Here is a 9,015-nt window from a genome sequence, read left to right as displayed (position 1 = left end):
CCTGAAATCCTCTTCTTTGACCCAGGTTTGACTTACTCCTCCTCATATCTCTGATATGGTTCAGTCACCATTTCCCCTCATACTTCTTTGAAGCATCCCAGGACGTCTTTCTTCTTTAGAGACACTGTATAAATTCCACCTTTTGTTGTATAATTCAAATTCAAATTGGTGTATATGTCAAGCTCAAATTGTTGTATACTTCAAAAAATTCAGGGTTTGAGTGAAGATTTGTAGCTCGGGTGCTGGTTGTAGATGGTGATGTGTTCGCCGACCTGGGAGGTTTGATAACAGACGTTTCGTCCCCTTACTGAGTGACATCCTCAGTGCTGTGGAGCCTCCTGTGAAGCACTGTTGTCTTGTTCGAATTTATATGGTCTGGTTTTGCTGCTTCCAGTCGGTGCCGGTTCCAGCTGTGCGTCGTCATGGTCGGTATATCGGGTCTAATTCAGTGTGTTTGTTGATGGAGTCCGCAGATGTATGCCGAGCCTCCAAGAATTCCCTGGGTATCCTCTCTTTGGTTTGTCCAATGATAGTGGTGTTGTCCCAGCTGAATGTGTGGTTTTTCTCATCTGTGTGTATTCTCGTCCGGCTTGCTGTGTTCCTCCAACTTCACACTGTGTTGTCTCTGATTCCAGCATCTGCAGTTCTTGCTATCTCTAAGGCATTTGTAAAACTTGCGATTCTGTCAGTGATTAGGTTAAATGCTGTAAGTGAAATAAAAATGGTTATGAAGGAATACAAGTGCACAATTATCTTTGAAACCTGCCTGTCACAGATTCTGCAGAGTAGGATAGGAGTGAGGAAAACCAGAGGCAGCTAAACCATTCGATAACTCTGGCCTCATGCTCGAAGCTGCACCCTCGCCTTGGAGCCTGAAGGTTATGTGTGCAGATTTCCCGATGAAGGGCAGGGGGAGTTCTCACAGTGTCCTGGTTAATATCAATCTCTCAGCCAGCAGCCCTGGAAAAAAACACCACTTTCTCTGATTATTATCATGCTGCTGCTTGTGGAATAATGCTGTTCACAAATATCTCTTCCATTGCAAGTGCACTTCAACAATATTTTGGCTGGAAAGCACTTGGGCTCATTTGAAGCCACAAAAGCTGCTTTGGATATGCAAGTCTGGTTAACATCAGTTAGTGGCGTATGAGTGACAGCTATTGTGGGCAGACAGGCTGCAACCTCCATTTAGCATCATGGGTGATAGAAGCCAGAAATTAAAGATTGATGAGACATTGTTGAGACATATACTTTTCTTGTCAGAGTTTTATTCCAGTTCGCACATCACCAAACTCTGACACGATGATCAATTCATCCCTGTAAATATTAAAATAAATACATACATATATAAAAGTATATTTATATGTATGAGATACGTGTTTTATATATATAAATTTACACCCTGTTCTCACCCAGTTATCTTTTAGCTGATGTATAACTATCACTGCTCCTTGTTCCATGTAGTCACAGGCATCCCTAGCAGATGATAGCTGTAGAGACACGACCCACTACACCACAATCCGACATCCTCCTCCTGCTCTGGCTATAATCTGAACTAGAGACTGACGGTAATACACAATTTAATGACAGGTTGCCAATTCCATTGACCGTGCACACGACAAAGAATTCACCAGCCATTTCTCAAAGCCCCGATGTATTTTAGCACCTTAAAGCATACCTGCTTTGCTCTCCAAAATGTATCAATCGTGACTGAATTAGTCATTTTGTCCTGGATAAATAATGTCTTCAGCAGAGGTCTCAAACATCACTAAAACATCGATTGAAGTGAGTGATACAAATGCTGAGATATATGGTACAAAATTATTAATTGCTTCCAGTCAAGAGGCCACAAGGTAGTTGTTGACAAAGGCTATTTGGCCCATCCGAATTGACCTATCCCAAAAAGCACTAAGGCCCACACCCCTCCCTGTGGTGGCATCCAATTGCTTCATCGAGGATGCCAGATTTTCCCCTTCTCTTCCATTGTTTCACTTGCATTTTAAGTGAAATACTTCGTCCGATCAGTCCTAAACTGACTCTTTATTCTTTGAATATGTGGCTCCTTATAACAGTCAGCGTGATTGGTATTGCCCTTCTACGTTAATAAAATTGCACATTTCTCTGGAAGGTGAGAACTATTTTGGGATTAAACTTTGGGATTTGGCTGCAGTTGGAATGGTTGACTTCTGAATTCTAGAGATTTCTGACAAACTGAGGCCTGAATCTAGATTTAGCTGCTTTAAATAACTGATTATTCTCGGTTCATAAATATCATTCCAAGCTTCGTTTTTCAGTTTACCTTTGAATTAATTTTAGCCGTAAGCAGTCTAATGAAATCTGAAATAGACAGATTTGACATTCCTAAGGGAATCAAGGGTATGGGGAGTCAGCCCAACAAATTCATGGTATTGTTCAGGCTGCACAAGAGCTTTCTTCCATCCCACCTCATCTCACCCCAAAAGCATACCCTACATCCTTTCTCCCTCATGTCATAGAGTCATAGAGGTCTACAGCATGAAAACAGGCCCTTCAGCCTAACTTGCCCACACCACTATTTTTCACATGTTAACTTAGTCTCTCCCTAAGTGCTTCTGTGCTATTTATCTCAACAAATCCCTGCAGGCGAACATTCCACGCTGTCACACTTTGAATATAGAGGTTTCTGCTGAATTTCCTGTTTGATTTATCAGTGATTATCTTATATTTATGGTCCCTTAGTTGTGGTCTTCCCCAAGAGTGAAACATAGAAACATAGAAGATAGGAGCAAGAGGAGGCAATTTGGCCCTTCGAGCCTGCTCTGCCATTCTTTATGATCATGGCTGATCATCCAACTTAGTAGCCTAATCCTGCCTTCTCCCCATAACCTTTGATCCCATTCTCCCCAAGTGCTATATCTTGTCGCCTCTTGAACACATTCAGTGTTTTGGCAACAACTACTTCCTGTGGTAATGAATTCCACGGGCTCACCGCTCTTTGGGTGAAGAAATGCCTCCTCATCTCCAAACTAAATTGTTTGCCCCGAATCCCCCTACTGTGACCACTGGTTCTGGACACGCCCACCATCGGGAACATCCTCCCCACTTCTACCCTGTCTAGTCCCGTTAGAATTGTATAAGTCTCAATGAGATCCTCCCCTCATTCGTCTGAACTCCAGCTAAAACAATCCCAACCTAGTCAATCTCTCCTCATACGTCAGACCCGCCATCCCCGGAATCAGCCTGGTAAACCTTCACTGCACTCCCTCGAGAGCAAGAGCATCCTTCCTCAGAAAAGGAGAACAAACCGCACACGATATTCCAGGTGTGACCTCACCAAGGCCCTGTGTAACAGCAACAGCACATCCTTGCTCCTGTACTCGAAACCTCTCGCAATGAAGGCCAACATACCATTTGCTGCCTTTACTGCCTGCTGCACCTGCATGCTTACCTTCAGCGACTGGTGCACAAGGACACCCAGGTCCCACTGCACACCCCCCTCTCCCAATTTACAGCCATTCAGGTAGTAATCTGCCTTCTTGTTTTTGCCTCCAAAGTGAATAACCTCACATTTATCCAAATTATACTACATCTGCCATTGATTTGCCCCCTCACCCAACCTGTCCAGATCATGCTGAAGGATCTCTGCATCCTCGTCACAGTTTACCCTCCCACCCAACTTGGTATCATCTGCAAGCTTTGAGATGTTACATTTTGTTCCCTCATCCAAATCATTAATATATATTGTGAATAGCTGGGGTCCCAGCACTGATCCCTGTGGCACCCCACTAATTACTGCCTGCCAATTTGAAAAGGACCCATTAATTCCTAGTGTTTGCTTCCTCTCTGCCAACCGATTTCCTATCCATCTCAATACATTTCCTCCAATTCCATGCACTTTAATCTTGCACATTAATCTCTCTCTGTCGAAGAAACATCTCTTTGTCGATGATTATTGTTAGTAGGACATCCCCATTCTCTGCTCACAATCAGTAAGCTTTTGAGAAGATGTATGTGTGTTTGTGCCTTTAACCCCCAAGTGTATAGACAATTTGCAAACTCAGCAGCAAGCTTTTCATGGGTTTAAACAAAAGAAGATATTTGTTCACTGCATGCGCAGTGCAAAATCTAATGCTATGGCAACCTTTATACAGTCACATGCACAGGCAAGTTAAAAGAAAACACTGTTGAAGAGAATAGTGTACTTTTAAGGGTTATAAGCAAAAAGAGTGTTTGATAATCTGTAATTGTCTTGTTCTGGAAAACAAACAGTTATGATCCAGTTAGGAGGAATGAACCAATTCCTTTTCTTGTCCCTCTTGTAAACTAGCCGCAGCAATGTTTGAAATTAAAAAGAGAGGTGATATTGGCAATTATATTTATGTACGTATATCAGCCTGTATGTTACTTAGCATACAGAAACAAATTAGCTGGGGTCCTAAGTAACAAATAAAGAAATAGTTTATTGTGAACAAAACTGAGATTATTAACAAATGGTTTAAATTGTGGAAATATATATAACTATCTTTCTTGAAAAGAACACAACCTGTAGCCAAAGTCACTGTCCCACACGTTCTGGTGCAACTGGGATTGCTGCCTGGATCAGTTATAGCTGGCTAAACCACTTTTTCTGGAGATAGTGGTGGTAACTTTCTGATTCTTCTTATGAACAACTTCCCACTTGTAGTAATGAGGTCTTCCTGTGGGTTTTTAACTGCAAAACAAATAATGAGAGGGGCTTCAGTGAAAGCAAGAAAGCAGGCAATGGTTGTTGCTCCGGAGTAAGGTCATCTCAGTCTCTCTGGGTTCAAATTCAATGTAATTTTTTCTCTCTGAAAGTGTTGCAGACTTAATGGCTCCAGTCAAGTCACTTGTGAGATGCAAAATGGAATGTTGTAGCCAGTGTCCTATACTTTTCTAGTGTTCTTTCCAAAAAGGTTCAAGATACATATATGCCCAGAAATTAATATTTTGAGTGACACCTCTTCATTACACATTGCAGAGCTGATGAAGAAGATATCTTCTATCCTGAAAGGTAGTTTAAGGTTAATTGAGCAGCCAGATTCATATGTCAGAGTGGTTTTAGGATTCTTTCAATGCAATGTACTTAGTGATTTGAAGAAAGTTAGTGACTTGTAGTCTTGTTAGCAAGGTGTCTTCTTGCTGTTGTCGTGGACAGAGTTTATGTTTTTTTCTTCTTATCCCTGAGCAAAGTGTTTTATTTGTGAAGTTAATGTGTTTGCTTACCCTCAGAGTGTTTGTCCCAATTTAAGTAACTTCCAGCAGCCAGCTTTTGTGAATTAATGAGCAAAAGATAATTGATTATGACTGTGATAAACGATGTATAATTTAAATATGTTCATATCATTTCTGGAATGTGTGTTTCAAAATAGAGGCAGGTGGGTGTTAGTTACTTCTGTGAGGGGTTTTCTTTTAGAAAAAAGGTCAGACAGTCCTTCTGGAATAGTGACTGAATTTAGCATTTTTGTCAGAAAGCAGGTGACTGCCAACACCTGTGGTGTTAATGGAAGGATGCTTATACTGTTGGATTTATGACAGGCAGAGTAAACATATAAGGCAATTAGCTTTATTTTCAGTTCAGAAGAATCTAGTATCAGCAAATTCAAACTAAAATCAGTTCAGAAGACACCAGTGTTGAATTTAGAAGCAAGTTCAATTTCACTTCGAGAAGCAGTTCAGTCACTTGTTATCTTACTAGAAAGCTTTAGTTTGAGAAACTTCCACAATAGGAGCATATCGTTAGCTATCTGCAAATTATAAGAACTGGGAAAGTTTGAGCCACCAGATTTGTAGAAATTCAAGTAAGTAAATTTGGAAAGGACTTATCAAATTGTCTTCACATTCTACAATAAGGAAACTGTCAGGAGTCAGTCAGGAGTTGAGAAGTTCCAATTTGGACTTGAGTCAATGTAACAGGTAGTGTCAGGAAGCAGACTGAAACCTTCCTAACCAAGTGCTGTAGGAATATTCTAGCTGTTGAACATATTTAGATAGCTTGATTTTTAAAATTTCTCCTTTTATATAATTGTTATAATCTCAGCTGAAGTTATCCCTGGATAAGGGGAGGCGACGGCCTAGTGGTATTATCGCTGGACTGTTAATCTAGAGACACAGCTAACGTTCTGGCGACCCGGGTTTGAATCCCACCACGGGAGATGGTGGAATTTGAAATCAATAAATATCTGGAGTTAAGAATCTAATGATGACCATGAATCCATTGCTGATTATCAGGAAAAACCCATCTGGTTCACTAATGTCCTTTAGGGAAGGAACCTGCCATCCCTACCTGGTCTGGCCTACATGTGACTCCAGACCCACAGCAATGTGGTTGACTCCGAACTGTCCTCTGGGCAATTAGGGATGGGCAATAAATGCTGCCTAGCCAGTGGCACCCACATCCTATTCATGAATAAAGGAAAAAAAAGTAAGATCCCAGACTAAAAACTGGCTCGATAGATCAAATTATGATTTGTTTTGGTTTTAACAAAGTGGTCTCTCACTCAAACATAAGCATGATGTGGAGGTGCTGGTGTTGGAGTAGGGTGGACAAGGTCAGAAGTCACACGACACCAGGTCACAGTCTAGCAGGTTTATTTGAAATCACAAGCTTTTGAAGCACTGCTCTTTCTTCAGCATGCAATGCTGCTGATATTGTTTTACCAAAAATTACATTTAAAGCATACAAAACATTTATGAACAAAATAAAAGAAGATAAAATAAACAAAACTAAAATTCAATGATTTAAAAATACAAAATAAAAGCCCCATTAATCCCAAAACATTCCTTTACAAATTGAAAAGAAAACAACAGCTTTTATATAATGCCCAAAACACAACCTAGTACAGCACCCCAAAATGGACCAAGGATGCAAAAACACCACTCATACAGCACTCACACCAGATTCTGTGTCTCTAACGCATTGGTAGGTTTAAATCACTTGTGACTTTATCTTTTAGACTGGAACTACAGATAGTTTCTTCCTGGAGTTATTATGCACCTGACCCTAAACATACTCAGCTCTAAGTAACCTATTCAGGGTTTTATCCCAACACTTCTGGGACTAACACTAACTCTTCCCTGTAAAGTAATCTAAAACATAAAACAGGATAGTGAAGAAGGCATTTTGTACGCTTGCCTTGAGTGCATTGAGTATAGGAGTTGGGAGGTCATGTTGTGGTCGTGCAGGACATTGGTTAGGCCACTTTTGGAATACTGCATTCAGTTCTGGTCTCCCTGCTATAGGAAAGAGGTTGTAGAACTTGAAAGGGTTCAGAAAAGATTTACAAGGATGTTGCCAGGGTTGGAGGGTTTGAGCTATAGTGAGAGGCTGAATGGGTTGGACCTATTTTCCCCGGAGCGTCAGAGGCTAAGTGGTGACCTTATAGAAGTTTATAAAATCATGAGGGGCATAGATAGGGTGAATAGCCAAGGTCTTCTGCCCCAGGGTAGCGGGGTCCAAAACTAAAGAGCATAGATTTAAGGTGAGGGGGAAAGAGTTAAAAGGGACCTAAAGGGTAACTTTTTCACACAGAGGGTGGTGCGTGTTTGGAATGAGCTGCCAGAGGAAGTGGTGGAGGCTGGTACAATTACAACATTTAAAAGGCATCTGGATGGGTATATGAATAGGAAGGGTTTAGAGGGGTATGGGCCAAAAGCTAGCAAATGGGATTCGATGAATTTAGGATATCTGGTCGGCATGGACAAGTTGGACCGAAGGGTCTGTTTCCGCGCTGTAAACAAAAAAGAGAACAAAACAAGACAATTACAATCAGGTATTGTTTCCATCTCTACTGTAGAAGGCCCGTTGTTTCTTGGAAGAATTTCGCCTTTGGTGGTATGTGGGGGTGGATCTTGTAAAAATAACAGATTCTCACTAAGCTGCAAGCCTTCTTATTGTCAGATCTCTTAGCTGAACCTGAAATTGGAACAGTTTAGAGGAAGAACCCTTCTCCCACATTCAGTGGCTTTTCAAATGATTTTTTTCTGATGGTATCTGATATGGTGTCACTTGCCAAACTAACTTCTGTAGTTATTTATAAGATCACAAGATATGGCTGTTGTACCTATGTGATCTATGACAAGCCCAAAGTCTTTTTTCCAAATAAGATTGTGTGTTAAACCATCACACATCCTGTGTTGTGGCTTCTCATATTTTGAAACAGCCATGGTCTTTGTAACAGAGTGCCCCATTCACTTTGAAGTACTCTTTTTGAATGCTTTCCAGGAAAAAAGCATTGCATTTCTCTATATTGATGGTCCAGAGTGAAGTTAAAAAAATGAGCCAGCTGATCTGTGATAGTCGTGTTCTGTTGGTGGTCCATCCTTAATAAAGTGACTTGTGACTTTCACAAATGGCTGTAATTGTCTACATTTTAATTAGGTATTTGTTGGAGTTTTAGGACTGTTTGGAGCGGGTACTGCCATAAGTCACATGATGTGCACCCAGTCATCTTAAAAGCTTTTGTACCCATTTCACAAAGCTTTAAAATTGTAATACCTTCATACCTAAAGTAGGCATGATACTGTATTGGTGGACCCAAAAAGGAACAGACTTGTATACATGACAATGTCAGAGTCTCTTTTCTTAAGGCATAGATATTGCTGTCCTTTCTGCTGCTGCTACTGTCTCTCACTTTCTGTAGTCAGCACTTTCAAGATGACAAAAGGCACAAACCTCACTGCCCAGCCATATGATGCCTCACAAGCACAACTCCTTTACCAAATATGGTATGGTCTTGGGTTGATTAGCCACATCCTGGTTTATTGTCTGAGAGGCTCCTGACAAACACCTTCATTGTCTCAAAAAAGATCCATTCAATTTGTCAATGCCCTGTAATGGTCTCAGGCTGTGTGTAGCTGGCACATTTTCAGTGGGGTTGGCTTTTTCCATCTTGGTTAGACAAGTCCGCTTGACAATCAGATCAGTTGACCGTGTGTAAATTTCACCGTAGACAAGTCAGGTTAGCTGACAGTGTGTAAATTTCACCGTAGTCAGGTGAGGTCAGCTGACCGTGTGTA

At 41.1% G+C, this 9,015-nt stretch overlaps 1 protein-coding gene across 1 annotated transcript in view; it reads left to right on the top strand.

Annotated features, from left to right (window-relative positions):
- The window catches only part of LOC109925033 (rho guanine nucleotide exchange factor 25-like), a 111,736-nt gene that overhangs the window by 23,928 nt on the left and 78,793 nt on the right, over window positions 1-9,015 (top strand). The gene's annotated exons all lie outside the window — the stretch shown is intronic.

Source organism: Rhincodon typus, chromosome 41, assembly GCF_021869965.1.
Source record: "Rhincodon typus isolate 14 chromosome 41, sRhiTyp1.1, whole genome shotgun sequence".
NCBI lineage: Eukaryota > Metazoa > Chordata > Chondrichthyes > Orectolobiformes > Rhincodontidae > Rhincodon > Rhincodon typus.
The sequence above is the reverse complement of the archived record's forward strand: the minus strand, read 5'-3'. Positions and strand labels throughout refer to the sequence as shown.